Consider the following 24,952-nt stretch of genomic DNA (forward strand, 5'->3'; position numbering starts at 1 on the left):
GCAAGCAACACGTTAAAAGCAAAAGCAGATTGGCAATAAATTCTGGCTGTGCCCATAGAGGAGTTGGTAAAAGAATGCAAGGGCAATATGGAGTGATACAGCTTTGGAAACATTTCAGGATCATCGGGTCAAGCTAAATGCAAACCCCAAGAGATGTGAAGGTATACTGTCCAAACATGAATCTTCACTCTTCTTGCATATTCCCCAGAGTTCTGGGAAGCAGAGTTTCTAAACCATGGGAACACAAAGGAAGCAATTCTCATTTCAAACAAACAGACCCCAATATGCCCTCATGTTCCAGGCATCCAGATGGTACTGGCAGACACATGGGGCTCTTAGAACATTTGGCCAATAACGTGCTGTTCCCCTCCATCTCTTCCTGCTCATGTGCATCCTCCTGCTCATGCCATTTGTCAGTGTAAAACTGCAACTGCTCTCCAGCTGCTACATTGCCTTACTGCATGAGAACGAGAGATAGAGAAAATGCAAACAATTGAGACAACTGTCTAGCACTGTAGAGATGAGGCTTACATATGCCCTGGACCTGCCACTTACTGTGGAGTGACTGAAAAGGCAAAATGTAAACAAACAAAACATGGGAAATAAACAACTTGCAATTATATCTCATCCATTGTAACTTTAGCACATCCAAAAGCACTTTACAGTTGGTGAAGCACGATTTGGCAAACATCATTTCTGTTGCAATGACAGAAACACAGCACCAATGTGTGCACAACAAGCTCCGACAAGCAGCAATCTGAGAGTCACTGGATAATCAACATTAGTTATGTTGAATGACAGATACAAATTGGCCAGGACACAGGGTAACTCCACAGACTGATCCTTGAATAATAGGGTACCTGTAGATCCACCTGAGTGGGTAAACAGAGCCTTGATTTAACATCTCATCCAGAAGATGGCACCCTCACCAGCGCAGCACCCACTCAGTACTGGTTACACTTAAGATAGGCAGTCCTGGATATTTCATGACAAAGCAGAACATTGCAAGACTGGCAACAGAACTGCAATTTTAAAAGAGAAACCTTTTTTTTATTAATTAAACGTGACACAAAATGAGGTAGTTTATTTTCCAAATGGGTGATTGATTAATCCTGTCCCACAGTAAACGTCTCTCCATAATGACAGATATTAGCCATGTTTCTGTCGAAAAGCACTATCGACAGTCTCACAATATATTTGAACAAAGGGGACAACCGAAGCCAGCACTTATTGGAGCCTCGCCCATTGGCATCATGGCATTGAAGCAGCTGCCCTTCTATCTGCCAGTCTCAGAGACATCACAAGATGCCAAACAACTAGAAAAATGAGCAGCATGCCATCCTGCTCATCGTTGTGTTTAACAAATTGGCTTTGCTCCGTGAGTCGGAAGGACTCAAGGGGTAGTTCCGGAATGCTTGTTCCTCTAAGGGACTGAAATGATGGCATGGCACAGCACCAAATTCCTGCAGTCCCCTGTCGAAACTGATTATTGCACAACATGAATGACCACAAGAATAGTTTCTTGAATTTATGTAGTGTCTTTGGGACAATGTACTGTGTTAAATTGCTTCACAGAAATAGTTATCAGACAAATTTAACACCAAACTACAGAAGGAGGTTTGAGAACAATAGCCAAATGTTTTGTGAATGAGATGGGTTTTATTGAGTGTCTTAAAAGGAGAAGAGAGAGATAGAGATAGAAAGGTACAAGTAAGGAAATCCAGAGAATGTGGTCTAACTCATTGTAGGTATGGCTACCAATGGTTAGATCATTAAAATTGCAGAAGAGGCAAGAGTTAGGAGGGAACAGAGCATTCCAAGTGTTGAAAGGGACAGCAGAATATTATGCAGCTAGGGAAGAGTGAGGCCATAGAGGAAAAAACAGGATAGATTTCTAAAATAGACATTGCCAGACTGTGAGCTTTTACAGGTTAGTGAGCACGTGGGTGGCAGATGAACTGATTTTGGATGGAGTTTTATTATAGCAGCAATGAAAACAGAAGCTCATAGAATCAAATTGTGAACACAGATGCAATATTTATTGATGAAAGAAAACAGAAAGTCATTGTTGTATGAGGTAATGGTGCTGAAGTAGTTAATATCCTAATTACATTGAGCCCCACACAATCTGATTATGTCATCTACAGTCTTTGGCTGATGATAGGGAGTTCTACATTAGCTTTCATAGAGAGCAGATGTATTCTGTACAGCTCCCAAGAGTCCAAGTAGTTATGCCTGACCAGTAATGTCGCACTTATTTCTACTGTGCAATAAACCATCTTGATAACCAAGGAAAATGCCTCTTGTGGAAAGGATCCTATGCTGCTGATCATGAGCCAGACACTATACAGGGGACGATTGGAGACAGCAAACAGTCTGAACAAACCTTACTCTGAGATAGATGGCTGGTTTATAATGCAGCATAATACCAACAGCACAGGTTCGATGCCTAGACCAGCTAAGATTACCATGAATGTCCCACCATCTTAACCTTTTCCCTCACCTCAGGTGACCCTCATGTTAAACTCACCACCGGTCATCTCTCTCCAATGAGACTGCAGTCCTCTGGGACTACAACAACTTTACTTTCCCATTTATCCACACGGATGGCAGGGATCACTAGGTGTAAATGGTGGTAATCAGGACAACACGACAGTTGTGAACTGTTGTTTTTTTGACCAGATGGAAATGAGCGGTCGTTTTTCATGACCAAATGACCCACAATTAGGAGTAGGGAGCAAAATATGGAGATGCCACAAAACTCAGAAATGTAGCCATCTTTGAGGACAGTCACAATCTTCAAGAGGACACAGACAGACAGAGTGGTAAACTATCACAAATACAGTATTTCCAGTCTGGGGCAGACAAGTGCAAAGTGATGTATTTTAGAAGGAAGGATGAGGAGAGGAGATATAAATTACTGAATGTTAAAGGGGGTGTAGGAATAGAGAGAACTGGTCGAATAGTAGTCAAATCTTTGCAGGTGGCAAAACAAGTTAAAAAGACTATTTAAAACAACGCAAGAGCTTTTAGGTATCAAGTACAAAAGCAAAGAATCATATGAAACCTTCAAAAATCAGTGGTTAGGCCTCATGTAAAGAATTGTTTGCAATTCTCAGCATCATTTTATGAAGGGTGTCAAAGCCTGAGAGACAGTGCAAAGGAGGTATACAGTAATGGTACTGTACCAGGGACAGTTACATGAAGAGACTGAAGAGCTTGAGACGGTTGTCCGTGGAATAGAGTAATTGGGGGGGTGTGGAGATAGAGGTGTAGAACTCATGAATAGTTATGTATGAAAAAATAATTATCAATTGCTTTCAGTCGTAGGAAACTAGTTGACCAGAGAACACAAATTGAAAATAACTAGCAAGCGTGCTAAAGGCAACAAAAAGAGAACTGTGGCTATTCTCTGTCTTAACTCCAATAATCTGCCATGGTTCTGTGATCCTTAACACCCTCACCTAATGAAAAAAAACTCTATCAATTTCAGTGACCACACATGAAGGATGCTTCCATGGAAACAGGCCAGGAAAAAAACATCAGCTTTCATGGGGCCATTATCTATTTAAATAGTCTGCCCACCTTTTTGGCAGGCAGCTGCTTCTGCTCTGGGGATGTCCTGATGCGGTTCTCCGACATATTCCCATGCTCACCCCTGTCAACATCCCAGATTCTTACTCTAGGAGTAAGAAAGTCTGCCTGTGGGATTCTGAGCCAGTTATTTCCGGTCGGATGGGGTGCAACCCAGGAGCGTGAGGCCTCTGATCTTCATGGAATGGATTGATGGGAACTGACAGGAACAAGTACCTGCTGCCATCTGACAATGACAAAACACAAAGTCGTCATCCACACAAACCACAAAGTCAATTTGTTTCTAAGGTTGCGTATGAACAATCTTTCCTCCCAAGGACAATCGCAAAATGGAAAAAAAAATGTAAGAAACTGTCACATCATTTGCTGATTTCATGACTCATCTTTGGATTAATTCCGTTGAAAGGTTTTCATTGTCAGTATGAAGATTGCATGCCTGGTTTAGCTAGTCTTATGCATTTGGTGGAAAACGGGATACTAGCCTGCGACACCAACACAGCTAAAGCAGAGGTATACTAACAAAAGTACAGTTGGTTGAGTGTAAGGGACAGAATGAATTAAAGAGAAGTCATGAACAAGTCAAGCTCCATAGAGGATGGATCTTGGGAGGAAACGTTTTAGTCAATTCAGAGGGTAATAAAATTGTGGAGAAGGGTTTCAGTGGTGATAGCAGAGCAGCTGATAGTAGACAGGACGTGTGGTTTGAAGTGTCAATTGGCCAGCATAGCAATGCATGGCCTGAAAAATACTTCCAGCTATCCTCAGAATAGGATTTTACTTTGAAACAAACTAATTAAACTATACAATGATGTTGCAATTAATAATGATCTTGTTTGGTCAGTTCACACTTTGGTACAAAGAAAACCAACCATATATCAAAATCTCCGCTAGTGGTTCCTGAACTTTCTTGTCATATTTGCATTCTTCATAATTAATGCTTTGTAACCACCGACAAACTCATTAATTGATCCCATTTAGACTCAGCCATCCATCTGACAGGATAAAAGACAAACGTGGTTTTCAGTGGAAGATGTCTCATCTGAGTAAAAGAAATACATCCACTCATACTTTAAAAAAAGCAAGACGATCTATCCACTGAAAACTTCAGGTCAACCACAAAGTAGCCATTATGTTGTGCAGCTGTAATCAAAATCAATCACTGTTTACACTAGGGCATTATTTTATAAGGGCGGACAATCTACCCAAATGTCACAAGTTCAAGTCCGTCATGGTGAGATGTGAAATTCAATCCAATAAATCTGAATATTTTCTACTGCTATTTCTAAAACTGCCAACAAAAACAGCCCCATATGTGATCAAACCCCAACTGGTTAGCTAATGTCCTCCAGGAAAGGCATTATCAAGCCCACACATGTTTCCAATCACACACACTGTCTCCTCCAATGACAATAAATACTGGAGGCTAAGTACAGTTCATTTTGCAGAGGTAACAACTAACCATGCTTTCACAATAAATTGCATAAGATGGTTCATTATGTAAGTTTCATAAATCAACTGCTTCTTCAACACAAGGTATAGATTTTGAAGGTGCCATGAGTTTGAGCAAACGCTGTTCCTATTGTGCACAAAAGCTACAAAAAGTACCAACTTATTTCTGATGGTAGGAGGACCTACATAAGGATAATGAGTTGGACGTTGCTGAGACAATAAGTGTTTGAAAGACAACCCCATAAGAAAATCCAGTCAGTAACATGGAGCAAAAAAAAACAACATGCCATGAATTGAGAATATCTGTAAATTATTGAATAATTTGAGCTGCTCTGCCTCACAGGAATGTAATTGAGACTAAGTTATAAGACAAACCTCTTAAGGCAAGAAGTAAAGCTTGAAGTAAAAGCTTGATCAAAAAGTATCATAGAGAAGGAGAGAAGGTTAAGAGGTAAAAGGAGAAAATTCCAGAGCTAGGGACCCAGAGAACTGAAGGCTTAGATATTAATGATAGAATGATTCAAATACAGAGGTTCACAAGAGGCTAGATTTGAATGAGCAAAGAGATCTCTGAGGATTCTGTGAGTTGAAGGAGATTACAAACATAGGGAGAGGTGGTAATTTGGAGGGATTTGAAAACAAGGACAAGACTTTTAAAATCCAGCTCCCACCCCCTCCCCCACCCGACCCCCGGACAGACTAAGATCCAGTGTTGGTCAGTAAGCACAGGGGTGTAGGGAGAATGGGACCTGACTTTAATTAGAATATTGCAGCAATAAAAGCAGTATTTTTTTTTCTGATGTTCTTGTAGTGTGGTTATGGATTAAGCATGGAGGTAGAATGCAATATGGACATTCCAGGTATAAAACACTGTGTAATAATGAAGCTTAATCCTTTTCATAAAAAGATTTTCTATTCAGCTTTAAAAGTGCTTACAGTTTTACTTCATAGAAATCATAAAATTATGGATGAATTCCATTAACTAAATAGTCATTGGGCCCTCGACTGTCTATGCTAATTAGGTGGATTGACATTACGCAAATAAGATGCAGGTGCAATGAAAAGATCTGGCACTTTGAGATGCCGAAAATCCAATTAGACCCTTGACATTGTGCAGTGATGCATTATCCTAAACACTGCATATGACATTTAATTGGCCACCAAGCTTGAAGGAGTCACCAACCACTTAACCTCAAGGGGTTTTAAGTGCAGATGAATCTCTTGGCCACCAGGTACAGATGACTGTTTCTGCTGAAGATTAAATATAACCTTATCCTACATGTCAAATAAATGGAGGGCACTTACCCATGAAAGGATAGAGTAGTATCAGCCAAAGGAACATAAGGTCATAGGGGTTCAGAACTGTTGAATTATACACATATATCGGAATGTTACTTTTGAATACTGAACACCAAGTAGTTCAATCTTTCCTCCTGGAAATGAAGCAGGTGTGTGGTTCAAATGTATCAGTCTTACGTCAGTGGTGGGCAAATTATTGGAGAGGATTCTGAGAGACAGGATTTAATGATTATTTGGAAAACCATAGCTTGATTAGACATAGCTAACATGGCTATTAACAGGAGGCATTAATAGGTCATTTTCAAGTCAGTGAGTGGAGGGAGTGCCATAGACATCAGTACTGGAGTCTCAACAATTTACCATCACAATCTATTGATAGATATATCTGTATCTAGGGAATCAAAGGGTATCAAGGCAGATAGAAATTGAAGTTGAGACCATAATCTGATCAACCATGGTCTTATAGAATGGCGATAAATGACCTCTTTCTACTCGTTCAAGTTACAGGCTCAGCTGATAATGCAGCCTCTCCTGAGTTAAAAGGTTGGGGGCAATGTTCCCTCCAAATTGTACATTGTTGAGCAGCAATCAAAAAAAAAGGTCTCGTGGATCATTCACAAGTTGTCATCTTCAAGATATTGCACAAAAAAATTGCCACATGCTGAGCAGAATCACACAACTGAAGAAAAAGAGTGAGGGAACATTTTTATTGGGTTCATATTACAGTCTAGAGGCCTAAGAAAAAAAACTCTACCTACATTCCATTATAACACTGAGGCAGTAGCTTTAAACCACAGTCCTGTCTGCTCTTTCAGGTGGACGTAATAGCTCTACAAAACAATGTGCTGAAGAAGAGTAGGAGAGTTCTATTCAGTCTCCCAGTATTCATTTCTAAATCAGTATTACAAAAACAAAACATTTTGCATTATGATGTTGCTGTTGTGCGAGCTTCCATTGAACAAATTGGCTGCCATTTTCTACATTAAAACAGTGACCCACATTTCAAAAACTATATCAAGGATTGCAAATTGTTTTTCAATATACTGAATTTATGAAAGACGCTGGAGAATTGCAAATCTTTCTTTACTTCTGGGTGGTATTTTAATGCAATTACAAAAGTACTATAGACTACAGAAATCTGAAATAAAAACAGAAGGTGCTGGAACGACTCAACAGATCTGCTAGCATCAGTTGAGAAAGCAGATGCTACCTCACCAGCGCACTATTTCCAGAATATCATGGTTTTATTTTAGACACAGTGCCTAGTTTAGATGACAACATAATGCATGATGTCAATCAGATCCTACTCATTTAGGTACATGATTTATCTTAATATAGATGATTTTCTAAGAAAAAACACAGCACAACCCTGCAAGTAAATCAATAGTCAGACATTCCAAACTCATCATTTCATTAGCTGTAAAGTGCATTAGGAGATAATAGGTGATACATAAACGCATGTTTTTATTTTGGATCAGTACACTGAGGACAGGAGTTGGGACGTCATGTTGCGGCTGTGCAGGACATTGGTTAGGGCCACTTTTGAACTATTGTGTGCAATTCTGGTCTCCTTCCTATTGGAAGGATGTTGTGAAACTTGAAAAGATTCAGAAAAGATTAACAAGAATGTTGGCAGGGTTGGAGGATTTGAGCAAGAGGCTGGGAGTACCTTCCCTAGAGTGTCAGAGGCTGAGGGTTGACCTTATAGGGGTTTATAAAATCATGAGGCGCATGGATAAAGGTAAATAGACAAGGTCTTTACCCAGGGTGGGGGAGTCCAGATCTAGAGGGCATAGGTTTAAGGTGAGAGGGGAAAATTTAAAAGGGATCTACGAGGCAACTTTTTCACACAGAGAGTGGTGCGTGTATGGAATGAGCTGCCAAAGGAAGTGGTAGAGGCAGGTACAATTACAACATTTAAAAGACATCTGAATGGGTACTTGAATAGGAAAGATTTGGAGGGATATGGGCAAAATGAAACTAATTCATTTAGGATAACTGGTCAGCATGGATGAGTTGGACCAAAGGGCCTGTTTCCGTGCTGTATACCTCGATCTCCAAGCTCCCTTTTGGCTTTTGCAGGGCCACCAAATGGGAGTTTTCTTTTAAATCTGGATGACTAGCTCCATGCTTTCTGATGTGTAGCAACAGTCTGGTAAATGTTCTAAACTCCGGCGACTTCTCTTTCTTCCCATGTTTTACATAAGCCCAAACTGGCATTCTCTCAACATGCATGATGCCTTGGACAGTGTAGTTAAGGTTGCCAACTCTAATTGGTGATCCATCCTCGAAATTGCAATTGTGTGATCAACTACCACCAACTATCCTATTTCCCCCCCCCAGGTCCACAATTAGTCAGTCATCATGTCCATGTATGTGATGCCTTATCTTCCCAGGACATTCAGAAGGCTATTCATTTTCCAAATGGATGGTTTTTGAGAGCCAGTTTAAGTTTAAAGAAGACTTGGCAGTTAATTGGTCAATCACAGTCCGATTGATGAATTCTCCATCACAATGTATCGACCAGCACCGACTTGCCAACCAGCATTCTCTTCTGGTATAGCATAAATATGTTGTTCTCCTTTACAATGGTATTCTTGTGAATTGTCCTGGTGAGCAGAAGTCAAAAACTTGCTTTCTTGTGTCTTTTATCAGCAACACAAGTTTTTGTGCTACTAAACAAGCAATTCTAAAATCATTGCAAATAAAAGTAATTAGTTTAACCTACTGATTTTCAGATTGGTTATGGGCAAGTTGGAAGTGTAATGGCAATGGATATTATCAGCACCTAATGGAGACAGTATAAGGATGATTAGTTTGGAGCCATGCTATGGACCTTCTAAAAAGGGTAGATGCTAGGAAATAGTCTTCCCTGGTTGTGGAGTCTAGTAACCATACAGGGGGTGGAACATCAATTGAATAGAATGAAATTGTTTGTTATCTCTTGGGTTTTCAAGAATGGCAAATGATGATCTCACTGAAAATATAAAATTCTTAGACAGGTTAGAAATTGAGAAGCCATTTTCCTTAGCTGGACAGTCTAAAACTCATGGCCACAGTCTGAGGATAAGACATCAGCCAATCAAGAATGAGGGGAGAAGAAACCATTTCACTCAAGTGTTTGCGAATGTTTGAAACTCTAACTCAGAGAACTGTGGATGTTCAGTCATTACATATATTAAGACAGATTGATTATCTGACATTAAGGAGATCAAGGGATATGGGGAGAGGGCAGGAAGATAGAGTTGAGGTACAAAATCAACTATGATCAAGACACAAGGATGGAGTTGAGGTAGAAGATCACCCATGATCATTCTGATTGGAAAAGCACCTGTATAGGGCTGAATGGGCTACAACTGCTTCTAATTCTGATCTTGTATTCATAATCAACTGTGTTGAAACTCTCACTAGGTTATTCTGACCCAAGACATTTACTGAATTTTATTAAATCATATTTTCTTGCTGAATCCATTGTGTTGTAACAGCAAAATGTTACACTAATAATTATTTTGTTGGTAGCCTAGAATGCTTTAGGATAAATATAGGGAGAATATGGGTTGCTATGGCTACAGCAAGTCCTTAGTTTTTTTTAACTTGCTCTTACTGGCAACATATCCTGAACAAAGAATATTGAAAATACTCATATTCTGAGTCCCCATGAGGGGTGAAACAGTTAACAGATCAGGTCAATAATCCTTTGTCAGAATGGGACAAATTGGAGATACCATTATTTTTAATCAAGTACAGATATAGGCTAAGGAAGCAAGGGAGCAAAGAACAAAACAGAAAGGTCTGTGATAGAATGGAACACCTTAAAGACAAAATTATGAAATGAGAGCAAACAAAAGAGGGTGGGAATTGGACAACAGTAGAGAAGAAAAAGATGGATCGAGAAGAAATATAAATGGGAACAACAGAACCATCACCAACAGGGTATGGATTGACTCAGGAATTGTAATGTTGTTTCAATCACAGAGACAAGGCTAAGGCAGGAGTAGCATTGACAACTCCACATTTCTGGGTATAGGTAGGATGGAGAAGATTGTAAAAGAGGAGGTGGTGTTGTACTAAAACAGTTAATCACTGCAGCAAGAAGTGACATCATCTTTGAAAGTCTTCAAATGAGATTTTGTAGGTAAGAACTTAGGAATTAAAAAAAGGGGGAAAATCCCACTGTTGAGAGTGTAGTATAAACCTCCAAGCACTCAGCATACAATACAGAAACTGGTATGTAGACTACTCAATGAGATGTAAAGAAACAATTATAGGGTAACTATGACTGCATTTCAACTTCCCCAACATTAATTAGGATAATCATACTGTAAAGAGTTTAGAGAGGCCTGATTCCTTAAAATGTATTCAACATCAATATGTAAAAGGTCCAATAAGGGACACTGCAGTGCTGAACATAATTCTGGTGAGTGTATCCAGACAGGTGTTTGCAGTGACAGTGAGACAATCTTTTACAGATAGCAACCACAATCCAGTACGTTTCAAGGTTGTCACGGAAAAGGAAAAAGATGGTCGGTAAAAAAGCATTTTGGATTGGGGAAGCCAGATTTTATTAAAATAAGGCAGGTTCTGGTCAAAGTAGATCATAAATAGCTACCTCTGGATACATCTACACTAGAACAGTGGCAGGGATGGGCGTTCATAATGGAATTGGAGAGAGTACAGGTGCAAAGGCTCCCCTTAAAGGTGAAATGTAGGGGCGACAAGTCCAGACAACACTGGGTGTACAGAAATGTTCAGGACTTGATAAGGAGGGAAAGAGAGGCTTTTAACAGGTTCAAAGGGAACATATCAACAGAGGTCCTGTTGGGAGCATAGAAAGTGTAGGGGGGAAAACGAAAGAAATAAGTGAGCAAAGGGGGGCATAAGAAAACACGGACAGATTAAGATTAGGGAAAATCCACAGATATTCTGTAAAGTATGTGAAGGTAAAGAGGACAACCAGGGAAAGAGTAGAGTCCATTAGATACCAAGGGAGTAATCTGTGCATGGAGCCAGAAGACATTGGCAGGGCATTAAATGTGTACTTCACTTCTATTCTCACTTCAAAGGAGAAGGATGGAGGTGAAACTCAGGAAGCAAGACTATGAAGTTCTTCAGTAGTTTGACATGGGGGCATGAGGCGTTACTGAGGATTTTGGCAGGCTCAAACATGGACAAATCCCTGGTCCAGATGAGGTACTTCCCAGGTACTGTGGGAGACAAGCGAGGAAATTACAGGGGCTCTGACCCAAAGTTGTAATTCCTCTCTGGCTCAAGAAGGGTGGGAGAGTAAACCAGAGAAATACAAAGCAATCACTCAATCTTGCATCAATGGTATGGAAACTACTGGAGAAAATTCTGAAGGTGGAACTTAATCTCCACTCAGATGGGCATGGTTTGATCAGGGGGTAGTCAGGTTGGCTTTGTCAGAAAGCTATGCTGCACAAAATTGACCGAACATTTTGACTCTCAAAACTTCTGTTAAGAAATAAACATTCATAAAAAATCTGAATGCAGCAGAGCAACAATAACTCTCAACCCTTTCATGCTCAGAGAATTTAGCAATCAAATTCAGCAGACTGAACTGTCCTCAGCATTTAGCAAATCAATCTACTGTCTTTTTCTCTCAGTTTAACTAACAGTGGTCCCAGTTTACTGACTACTCCATGTGACAACCTTTGACATAGGTGCAGGACAGCAAGGGAACGAGTAACTTAAAAGTGTCTGTGAATTTTGTAGCAGCTTCTAAAAACATTTGGAAAAGACTATCAGGAGTTTGCTGAATTGTAAAGGGTTCAATTATAATTTCCATTGATACGATGTAATTCTGTTTGATGTGATCTGGCACTTCCTGACCTGGACGGATACCAACAGAAAATCAAAGAAGCCTGAGACTGGAAGGCACAAAAGAAAGGTACAAATAGAGGAGCTGGAGGATTAGGGGGGTCAGATCGTAATGCAGACACAAGATAAAGAGTGAAAGAAGAACAGAGAATGTGAGAGAGGAGAAAAAGCAGAAGTTCTAAAACAGTAAAGTTGGAGAATACCAATGACAGCTGAATGTTTTTTTTCCCAGAAATGGCTAACCATGAACTTCTGTTACTGGTTGCTTGCTCAAGAAAGGTCTTTCATGCTGCACCATCTGGGCTGTCATACCCCAAAGCAGCGAGAGTTGGTGGAAATGAGCCTTGCTGCTGCTAATTGTACTCATGATACACAGAGCTGGGAGCTTTTGTCAGCTAAGACTACTAACCTATCCTGCATGAATAAGAAACCAATTATTATGAAACTGTGTAGCTACGTAGTGCAACAATTGCATGGGGAATGATGCAAATGCTTGTGTGTGTGTGTTAAAAGTGAAATTTACTTTATATTTGAAATGTAATTTCCCTGTTAATTACTGGTTCATTTGCAGTAGTTCCAATTAATTCATTGAATGCATTGATTGCATATTGCCTGTTTCATTCTGCAATACAAAAAAATGCTTGAATCCTTTGTACATTAGTAATGACTGAAATTACAACGGATGGGGAGTATTCCCTCACTCTCAGATGTACACGTCGGGTATCGGTTGCGCAGTTGGCCGTTTGGCTGGCTTGTGGTGCAGTGATACCAACAGTGTGCTTTCAATTCCCATACCGGCTAAGGTAACCATGAAGGACTCTCCTTCTCAAACTGTAGCTCACCTGAAGCATGGTTACCCTTCGAGTAAACTAAGACCAGTCGTCTGTCTCTCTCTAATGAGAGATTAACCCTATGGCAACTTTATGTACAGTTCTGAGTTCTTCAACAGGACAACGCACTCCCAGTTTGTCATCCCACACTTTGCTCTTATCTTTTCATTTTCTCTCATGTCAATTTGGTGTGGAGATTATCTTCTCTGACTTAATATGCAAAAGTCATGAATTCAAGTTCCACCAAAGAGACTTAACTGCAAAACCCAAAACACCTTCTGTCCGATATATTGCCTTTTGAATGAGATGGTAATCCTGTATGTCCCCTTAGAATGATGCAAGGAGCCCTTCAGCACTTTGTCAGGCATAGAATTGAATACTAAGAGAAGAGCTTGTACTGAGATCATCTTTATTCCTTCATGGGAACGTGGGAGGCCCCGGCAAGACCAGCATTTATTGCGCTTCACTCTTGGCCCTTGGCAAGTTGGCAGTGAACAGCCTTCTTGAACTATTGTAGTCTATGTGGTGTAGATACACCTACAGAGGTGTTAGGAAGGAAATCCAGACTTTAGATGAAGTAACAGTGAAGGAATATCAACATATTTCCAAGTCGGATGATATAATGTTTGGAGGGGAACATGGTTTTCGCATGCATCTGCTACCCTTGTTGTTCTAAGTGTAAAGTTTGAGGTGAGAGATGCCACGTGAAATGGCCAAGTAAAACAGGAATGACTTAAATTTCTGTCATCTTGAGGCGGAAGGCAGTAGTCAAGGTATGTAAATGAGCCTCCGGTGTTAGATTCTTCCAGGCATTAGGATCAGAGGCAAGGATCAGTTTAGATATGTCCTTTGTATTGTTTCATCCCTCCAAACCCATTCTCCAACTTAAAACTGGAGTTAGTCTTTCTTTCATTCCAAATTCAGGAATAGGTTGCCTGCGGCTGAGATCATAGGAACAGCAGTAGACCATTCCAACCCTTCTAATCTGCTCTGTTTCTCAATTCAATTATTCCTGATCTGTACCACTTTTGTTCCATAACTCTTTAGTGTTATGCAGAAAGTACATCCATCACTCTCAGTTTGGAAATTTTCTGTTCATTCACCAGCCTCAAGAGCATTTTCAAAGAGAGTGAGAGACAAAGAGATTCGAATTTCCACTCTCCATTATGCAAAACATTGAACAATCTAGCACTGATGAGAGTTCACAGATATATGCGAAGTTTAAACCATTTAACCTTCATGTTAGCTTGCTTGCATATCTCAATTGATTTTGAAACTTGTTCAAAAATTTTGAAATGCAACAATTACATACCTGAGAAAGTGGTGCAATGCAGACTGATTTCTTCACCAGAATTGCGTGACTGGTGATATTTAGCATTGACAGCAGCTCACACATTATTCCTGACACATTAATGTCAACTGATTTGCAAAGCTTGGCCTTTGTCAGTCCAAACTGGTGACAAAATAATTGCCTGGTGAACAACTGGGATATATATCCTCCTGCAATGGATTTATGGGAGGATTGTTAAACCATGTTCATATGGCAAATCTGTCAGCTTTTTACTCTATGTATTTTGTTTAGCCAGAGTGGTGGACCTGTGGAATTCATTGCCACAGAGTGCAGTGGAGGCTGGGACGTTAAATGTCTTCAAGGCAGAGATTGATAAATTCTTAATCTTGCAGGGAATTAAGGGGTAAGGGGAGAGTGCGGGTAAGTGGCGTTGAAATGTCCATCAGCCATGATTGAATGGTGGAATGGACTCGATGGGCCAAATGGCCTTACTTCCACTCCTATGTCTTATGGTTTATACATCTGTGCACTCTCTCAACAATAGTCACACTCAGTCAATAATTGCAGAGGGAATGGAGATATGCTACTTCGAATGGTTTGATAATTGTGTCCATTTTAAATCAGCTAATAATAATAATTCTATTCTACCCACTTGAGTTTAAAATTTTACGTTTAGTTCTGTTTGCAGGAAATAATGAGTTGGCTCCGTATGGTTGCACAGGATCTTCAGCACAAAAACAGGTCATTCAGCCAACAGGAGGTTCATGCCAGTATTCATGTTCCACTACATGTACCCTGTGTCAGCTCACTCAATTAGCATCAAGATCTTGGGGATTACCACTGACAAGAATCTTAATCGGGAAAGCCATATAGAATTGTGCCTACAAGAATAAGTCGGAGGTTAGGAATTCTATGACAAGTATCTCCTTTCCTCTCTCCCCAAAGCCTGTCACCAATAAGGCACATACCAGGATTGTGATGGACTACACTCCTCTTGCCTGAATGAGAGAAGTTCCAGTGACACTCAAGTAGCTTGACAATGTCCAAAATAAAGCTGCCGATTTAACTGGATCTCATTCGCCCACTTAAATATTCATTCAGTCCACTTCTGATGCACAGCGGTAACCATGCATGGCATCTACAAGTAGTAGTGCAAGTATTCACCAAGGCTCCTTCAACAGCAAATCGGAAACCTCCTTCAACCATCTAGAAGGACAAGGGCAGCAAATGCAGGGAATGCCATCAACTGCAAGTTGTCCTCCAAACTATCCTGACATGGAATACAACACTGCTCCTTCAGTGTTGCTACGCCAAAATTCTGGATCTCTCTTCCTTATAGCACACTGGGTGCACCTACTCAACATGGACTGCATTGTTCTGAGGAACCTCACCAACACCTTCTAGAGTGCATTGAAGAGCTTGGCAATGATGCTGGCCTAGCCATCTACATTGCAAGAAAGAATAAAAACAACCTTAACTGACCTGAGATATCATACTCCTGCTGTGACTCTCACAGCGACATCTTGCAAAGTTACCAACTGACTTGAAAACGTTTCTTAAAACTTAAAGGTGGAATACATAGAAGAATCATTACCAAAGTTATTTCTATTTTGCTTGCATCCCACATTAATATATTTCACATTCCTGGGCGTAAGATGCTGGTTCACATGTGGTCAAATCTCCACACTGGTCTTACAGTGAATATAGAAATTAGCTTGAAATTTGCTGGGTCAGCAAAAATGAAATTAAATCAGAAGAAAATATATGAAGCCCGATGACATAATGATTAGAAAGGTCACTATTTTAAAGTGCTGCTGTGTTTTGCTGAAAAATGTACTGAACTGTCACAGAAACTTTGAAAGGCTGGAATTTTGGCTGTATAACAGAGTGTACTGGATGTGGTCATGTGGACTATTTATCATTTTTAATCACAGGATTGTGCCAAGTAAATACCAGACAGTTTACAATATGACAAAGGTGGTAACTGAGTGAATAAGCTAATTCTGAAGGCAATGTTTGTTAAAAGCAAGATATGAGCAATTATTCCAGAGAAAAGCAAATCCTAATGAATAAATTAGTGAAACTAGCTGTGGAAAACATGTCACTTTATTGACCGCGCCAGTGGTCAAACTGATCCTTTGCTGGAAACTGGAATATCAAAGTTGGAATGCACTGCTTGTCCGAATGGAAAAAGGTGTATAAGAAAACTTGCCTCAGATCATAGCTAGCAAGCTCAGGAAGAAGTCACCCAAGCAGTGGCTGGAGGTTGATACAGTGTAGCAGGTCACCTGTTTCAGTCTGGTCCTCAGACAGGTTCACAATAACAGGTTCACTTGTAATTGTAATCATTGTGTGGGTAAGAGTTTTGGCTGTACTTTTTGATGTACAGTGCTTTAATAAAGAAGGTTAAAGACACGGTTCCCGGCAGTGTGGAGGAACAGTGGGATCTTGGGGTCCGTGTACATAGATCCCTCAAAGTTGCCATCCAAGTTGATAGGGTTCATAAGAAGGCGTATGGGGCTTTGGCTTTCATCAGCAAGGGGACTGAGTTTAAGAGCCGCGAGGTTATGCTGCAGCTCAATAAAGCCCTGGTGAGACCACACTTGGAATATTTTGTCCAATTCTGATCATGTAGATGCTTTAGAGAGGGTACAGAGGAGATTAACCAGAATGCTGCCTGGATTGAAGGGCTTATCTTATGAAGAGAAGTTGAGTGAGTTAGGGCTTTTCACACAGGAGAGAAGAAAGAAGAGGTGACTTGATAGAGGTGTATAAGGTACTGAGAGGCATAGATAGAGTAGATAGCCAGAGACTTTTCCCCAGGGCAGAAATGGCTGTCATGAGGGGCCATAATTTTAAGGTGATTGGAGGAAGGTATAGCAGAGGTATCAGAGGTATGTTCGTTATGCATAGAGTGGTGGGTGCATGGAATGACCTGCCAGCAGTGGTAGAAGAGTCAGACATTAGGGACATTTAAGCGACTGCTGGACAAACACATGGATGGCAGTAAGTTGAGGGGTGTGTAGGTTAGGTTGATCTTAGATTAATATAAATGCTCGGCACAACAGCGTGGGCTGAAAGGCCTGTACTGTGCTGTACTGTTCAATGTTCTGAAGAACACTGATATATGCTGTTGTTACAACTGTTACTGATATCCAGAATAAACATGAAAAGCAAATGGGAATAAAAGCCGACAGGGAATCACTAGCACAGTACTGGAATGCACAATATTAAATTAGACGGTTGAGTGGTGATTTAATTTGTTAGAGTATTGGAAGCACCCAACAAAGAAATTAAAATAAATCAAAGAACTGTTAGGTGTTGAAGGTCTGAAACGAAAACAAATTGCTGAAGATAACTCAGCAGGTATCAGCATCTGTGGAGAGAAACTCGAGTCCAGTGACCCTCCTCCTGAAAATATTTCCTGTGGTCGAGGACTTAAGAATGACTGGACACAATCTGAACATTCAAGCCAGAATGGTCAAACAGAAAACTGGGGAATGTGATCAGGGTGGTGTAGATATTTGGAGTTGTCAACTGGATCAATTGGTGCTTTCGAAGCTGAGATCAGGAGATTCTTCATATGCATGACTATCAGGGGATATAGAACAGAGGTAGGCAAATGGGGAACTGAGGTTCAGCTCAGTCATGATCAAATTGAATGGAATAGGCCAAAGACATAGAATGGCCTCCTCCGATTCGTAATTTATCTTCTTTCATTATTCCTTCTGTTCTTTACAAAACTGCATGCAACTTTGTTTTATTTAAACTGCATTGTGACATTGTTCATGGATGAATTAAAGCTTTGCCCTGGATCATTATATTGCAGATGTTTGGATGAACACTGGATATCTTTCACTCTGGTTCAAGATCTAATCTCCATGAGGGTTTGTGAAGAGGGGCTTAATTCCTTATGGAATTGATTTCTTTAGTTGTTCACTTTGTGTCCAAGATCAACAGGCCCACAAGGAAATTGGTGAAACAGCAACTGAAACTCTTGACGGGGACACTTACCACACTGACTGGAGTGTGTCTGCAAGTTCCTGTGTCCTCTACAACACAGCTCACAGGGTACTGCCACCACGATGGAGATGGAGCAGGAGATGGAGTTGGAGGAAGAGATGGAGATGGAAGAGGACGAGACGAGGGCAGAACCCCTTTGCTCTGAAAAACACCTGCACAGAATCTGCTTCCCTCAGGAAACATCCTCTCCGCTACTCCCAATATCCACCCCTTCCCACTGATCGGGGATGCTCCATGACAGCATTCCCCTGACCAAGATCCTGTAATAAAAGCCACCAACAATATTCCCATTTTATAGTTTTAATCCAACAACCAATATTTAATCCAAAACAAAAACAAACTAATCACCCTGATAGATTCTCTCAGTGTCTGGTTTGCTGTTGCCTTTGCTTGGTCCTAGTGTTTCTACAGCCTGTGAGTGAAGCACAGCTGGTGAAAGGCTCCTCAATCTCATTGCAGGAGACTGGCAATGGCTTTGCAGGAAATCCTCAAGCAACGCTGTGCCTTAAGGACTGGCTTCAGGCTGAAGCTGCCAGCATAAACAGATAGCAGCCCTCTGGGTTTACTGCCTGGCTGACAGGCAACAGTAAAGAGGGGCAGAGATGGGAGAGTGAATACTGTCATTCTCAGAGACAGTTCACATCCCTTAGAAGCTCTGCACCCTCACAGGACAGCACCTTGGAAATCCTAGCTATTCAGGAGGTTGCCTGTTGGGACAGGTTGCAAGACCCTTTAGGCATGGAGACCCCACAGGCATGGTGACGACAGTCTGAACCGATAAGGCAGCAGCCACAGGTCCTGTAACCTCAGAGTGACCTTCTCTTCAGCACTAAGACGTCAATTGATTTCTGCTTACTGCATGGCAAGCTGTAACAGGAGCCACAAGATGCTGCGTTATAAGTGCTATCATGGAGTCGGCCACAACTTTCACAATGAAATGGGTGGATATCAAGCTCTGTGCAATGCCCTGTGCCAGCCTAAACTGTGACAATGTGTTGTCTGACAGGCCTGCCAGTACGCCAACCATTTCAACGGGCAGGTTTGTCAGCAGTGTCCAGCATTTCCTCATCAAGGTCTTGAGCCAAGTCCCATGAAGCAGATGGGGTGCATGACCACACCTATGATGAGCAAGTGAGCATGACTGTTTTGTTACTGCCCCCATCACACCAGCAGACCCCCTCCCTCCACCAGTCCACTCACATTCAGTAACTCGCCATTTGCAGATACCAACTCTACATTACCCTCTGAAGTAACTGCAGAGTCTAGAGCTGACCTAATGGCTGCACGTTTGACCTCAGCAATTGTATCTCAGCAGTGTAGGCATGAACCAGTCAACAGTATGTAATATGATGAAAGCACTAACAAATTACTAGGGAGATAGACTCCAAGGGCTAGAGTGGCACTCCCACCAACTCAGGCTCTTGAATAGAGAATGACTGACCACTTTTAGGATTCTTCCCAATCAGCCTTTAATTCTGAAGCCAGCAGAAAAGGTTCACGGGCAGGGCAAACATCTAGCATGTCAGCCTGCTGAGGCCTCATTGAAGGGGGAGGGGGGGCGAGGGGAGATAATATTTAAGCTGCCTCCCTTAAACACCCTATTTCAAGGTTTGCTTCCCCCACTCTGTGGATGTTCCATTTGCCCTTGTCTCCTTTCTCCAACCTACTGTCCAGACACCCTGCCTCAAGCCTAGCATCCCTTCCCTACCTTGAGACCCCCGACAGTTCCCCATCCATTATTTCACCAAAAATAGTACTGATCTAGTCTTTGATTCTGAGGGCTAATCAAATTCCCTGATCTCATGTGAAATGTTTGGCATGGAAATGTGTCAATATTGTCATGGGTTTTATGCTATTTCCTGGGTGATCCATAATCAATGGGTACGCCTGTCTGCATTTGGATGTATGTATTTTACCAGCTCAGAGTGACCGAGTCAATTTGAAAATAGGTCAGCAGCAAACCTATTGTACTTAAAATGAAAAAGGTTAATCTATTTGTAACATCAATCACTCCTGAGATTATTAAAGAAACTTGTGCTTCATGGTCACACATGTACACAATACTCAAGCATCTAATGTTCATGCCACATAAATGCCAGATAATGATCATCTCCAATAACAGACAGATAATCTCACCATAACTTGACATTCAATGGTGTTACTATCACTGAATGTCCTCCCTATGAACATCTTGGGGATTACTATTGAAACTCATCTGGACTTGCTATTTAAATACGATGGCTGCAAAAAGCAGGTTAGAGACTAGGAATACAGCAGAGTAAATCTCCTGACACCCCATAGCTGTTCAACATCTACAAAGCATGAGTCAGGAGTGCAGTGGAATAGCTCCCACTTGCCTGGATGGATGCAGCTCTAACAGCACTCAAGAAGCCAGGACAATGCAACTCCTTGATTGCTGCCACATCCACAAACATCTACTCCTTCCACCACCGAAGCTCAGTTGCAGCAGTGCATACTACCTACAAGATGCATTGCAAAAATTCAACAAAATTCCTTAGGCAGCGCCTACAGCACATGGACTGCAGCAATTCAATAAGGCAACTCATCATCTACTAAGGGAAAGCTAGGCACAGGCAATAAATGCTCAGCAATGCACATGTCCCATGAGTGAATTAAAAAATGTGAAAATAAAAGCAAGACTTATGAAAATGAAATCAAGCTCAGCCTAATGTTGTCTCCTAATCTGGTTGTTATTGTCTGAGGTGAAGGTTATGAAATTACAGCAGTGTCTCTGTAGATGCGAAAACTCCTTCATTCAATCTACTAAAGGCTGGCTTCATGACAGCTTGAAAATGAAATGAGACAGTGGAAGGGGGAGCCTCTCTCTTTCACAATACCTTTTTTTTAAAGACTAGATTCACTATAGAAATAAAACAGGCCCTTCGGCCCAACATGTCCACACCGACCCTCTGAAGAGTAACTCACCCAGACCCATTCCCCTATCCTACATTTACTCCTGAATAATCCACCTAACCTGCACATTTTGGATTGTGGGAGGAAACCAGAACATCCAGAGGAATCCCACACAGACATGGGGCGAATGCACAAACTGCACACAGTTGCCCGAGGTGGGAATCGAACCAGGGTCCCTGGCGCTATGAGGCAGCAGTGCTAACCCAAGAGTCACTGTGCCACCCACAGTAGCTGGTTACTGATTTTGGAATCTGGTTACTTACAGCAGTGCAATTGCAGTGCTTGGTTCCCTCTGTTTGAGTCCTGATTACCCGTCACAAGTTGCCACTCTTTGCTACATTTCATGCAAGAAGCAAAGGTGGCTGCTGCAATATGAGACCTATATAATGCCAAGTCACCTTCTAAATGAAACAGTGATAGCACTCTAGGCGAGGTCCAAATTCACACCCACCTGCTAAACTGACTTTTCACACTTTAAATGCCTGGAAAGTGAGTCCACGAAAGTCAATAGCTACAGTTCACATTTATGGAACATCCATCGAATTTTGAGTATTTTCCAATACCTTTGAATTCTCTGGGAAATCAAGTAATGTGAGCAAAGCCACAACATCAGGTAACTCACTCAGAGTTCGTTTTGAATCAGTCCATTTTTAAAAAAACAACCTTTAAATTATAACTTTCAAGAATTATAACACCATCACGATAATATATATCACTGTCCAGTCCGCTTGGTGTTTCAAAAGGCTGAACATCCTCCTTAACAGTATTGTGGGAGTACTTTCACAACAAAAGTTGCTGCAGTTCAAGAAGACAGCTCACACTTCAACACCAATCAGACTTGGGCAATAAATGGTGGCCTAACTATGAATAGCTAAAATAAAATCACACAGGTAGGAAAGCCTGTAATCTTTAATCCTATCCCAGAAATCTATCACACTGACTACTTTGTTCGCCCACTCCCTGACCTCTCCCTCCATCCCACCTTCTCTGTCTCCCAAACCCCCTCATTCTAATCCCTAGTATTATATCACTGGAGAACGTTAACCCATTCCAATTTTGAGAATAATCACAGATAAAAGGAATATGATTTCTTAAATATTGAGAGAACAAAAAAAAACCTTTCCAACCCACCATCAACCTCATGTATATTCTTTCTGACAGAACTGGAAAGCAGCACATTATCGCAGTCCAGTGGAGATATATAAATTTAATATCCTTAATTTGACATCTCACAAACCACTAGTGTTAACCAGAACCAACAGACTTAAGGCATGCACTGATCTAATTTACACAATCTTCCAAGCAATGTATTTAAGGTCTCAAAGAAGTTACAATTACAAATTGACAGCTTGCAAAATAAATAGAATCTAGAGGAAAAAAAAACCCAAAATTTTCCATTTCTATAGCACCTTTCATAACCTCGACATCCCAATGGCCACTGTTGTTGTGTAGGAAATGCAGCAGGCAATTTATGCACAGCAAGTTCCCATAAACAATAACGTGATCATGATCAGGTAACTGATCTCTCTAGTGTTGATTGAGGGATAAATATTGGCCAGGATATGGAGAGGAATTCCTCTGATCTGTTTCAGAAGAGCAGCTGGGTCTTTTTCATCCAATGGAGAAAGGTAGATGGGATCCTAATCAGAAGCAAGATCCACTGAACCATGGGTGAAATAAATGCAAGAGGTAACAGGAAACATTTAAATGGAGAAGATCTGAATATGCATCGCAAATGCAACTTTGAATTAGAAACATACACCCATTCAATTCAAAAATAATTAAATACACCAATAAGTTTACATACTAATACAAGCTAGAGTCATTAAAATAATTCTTTAAGCTTTGCGCATGATGTGATTTAAGGCAAGTTTTCTTCATCTTTGAAGTCATGGAACCCTTAGTCAACTCAAAAGCTAGTGTAACACTTTACAGCAACAATTAACAGTGGCAATAGATCTTGAACCAGAGTTCCAAAAGGTCTATCAGAAAAAGTCAAGATCAAGTGACCTGGTTAGGCCATGACTTGACTACCATTTCTAGTTCTAGTCACTGAGACACTTGGGAGAAAGTCAAGAGCTGGTGCTAATGCAGGTCAGAGTGATGAGATAGGTTTTTAAATCACTCTACAGCTCTTTTTACCTTCTTGTCTTCGTAAATCCCTACAACTCCTGAGATTGACACTTTCCACCAATATTGGCCTACTGGAGTCGCTCCAACAGCTAGGCCTTCAGCTGCCTCTTCTTTGTCCAGAACTTTGCAAAACTTTCTGCCTCCCTTTCTCTTCCTTTGAGAGGCTCTTTGAAGTCTACCTCACTGATTAAATTTTTGGTCACCTGGCTAAAATCTCCTTACGCGGCTTGTTGTAAACTATGTCTGAAGTCACCTTGGAACATTGGCACTATGTACATGCATGTTGCTGTTGATGTGTCTCAGCACCAATGTCAAGGACCTGAGTAATGAGGACTCACTGAGGAAAACTGCTCTTTCCAGTTTGGCTACAAGGCATCTGAAGGATGATAGCAACATCAGCAAAAGCATATTATACGGTGCTTTTAATTAATTATACATTCCTAAGGTGCTTCAATGGAATACTTTAAAACAAATGTGACACCGATCCAGAGAAGGAGACAGTGGCTCAAATCTTGAAGTGTCAGATTGTGGGAGACTGATGTATGACCAGAGATGTACTATGCGATTCTGTGGATGGCCTGACATCCATGGGAAATGTCCAGAAGTTTTAACTTCCATTAGGCAATTTTCCTGCTCCCAGGAACCCTGAAAAAAGTGTTCTACTCTGGATGGTTACCCAGGAAATGTTAAACAGGAAAATCCCAGGTCTCACTCTCTACTAACTACAGATCTGTCCCAATCCATGATACTCCTGCCTAACCTCTCGAACAAGCAACTCACTGATTCTGACCTAATCACCCAACTGACCCCCCCCCCCCCCCCCCCCCATCCTGACATCCAGCTGATACCCATGGGACCACCCAAATGAAACACACCCTGAACTCCCAATTATTCACCTCATTATGAAGCAGAGACTCCAAACAATGGCTTTACTCTTCAAAGTAATTCATTGGAGGAACCTTACCAAACTGCTTAACATACGTATTCATTTATGGTGAAACATTTCTGGTGAAACCAGTCTTGGAGAACTACGTGTCGTGGAACAGCTTTCAATCAAGGTAGAAGTCATGCAGAATGTCAATCCAACAGGGACCACAGCTCTGTGGAAGATATCGAGCATGTGGTCTTATGATCAAAAGCCTAGGTACAAAAATGCAGGTTTAAAGAGTGTCTTCGAAGAGGAAAGAGAGCTACATGGGCAGAGGTGTTTAGGCAGGGTATTTCAGAGTTTATGGCTCAGACAACTAAAGCAGCGGCCACCTCTGAAGAAGCAAAATAAAATGAGACTACACAAAAAGCCAGAATTAGAGGATAGCAGATAGCTTAGAGGGTTGTAAAGCTGTGGAAGAGATTGCAGAGTCGAGAAGGAGTGAGAGATTGGAAAAGAAAAAGAAAACAAAGGACATTGTTTGAGCAATCTATGTCATTGGGAATGAGTGACTAGGATTTGATTCAAGTTGAGACACAAGCTGAATAGCTTTATATGTCAGGGCAGGAGGTAGCGATTCCAGGAGTGAAATGAAATTTTCAAGAGGTGTCAAAGGTGTAAGTAAGAATATCT

At 41.1% G+C, this 24,952-nt stretch overlaps 1 protein-coding gene across 3 annotated transcripts in view; it reads right to left on the reverse strand.

Moving 5' to 3' along the window:
• The window catches only part of kiaa1549la (KIAA1549-like a), a 258,786-nt gene that overhangs the window by 189,817 nt on the left and 44,017 nt on the right, over positions 1-24,952 (reverse strand). The gene's annotated exons all lie outside the window — the stretch shown is intronic.

The sequence above is a fragment of the Chiloscyllium punctatum genome, chromosome 22, assembly GCF_047496795.1.
Source record: "Chiloscyllium punctatum isolate Juve2018m chromosome 22, sChiPun1.3, whole genome shotgun sequence".
Taxonomy (NCBI): Eukaryota; Metazoa; Chordata; class Chondrichthyes; order Orectolobiformes; family Hemiscylliidae; genus Chiloscyllium; species Chiloscyllium punctatum.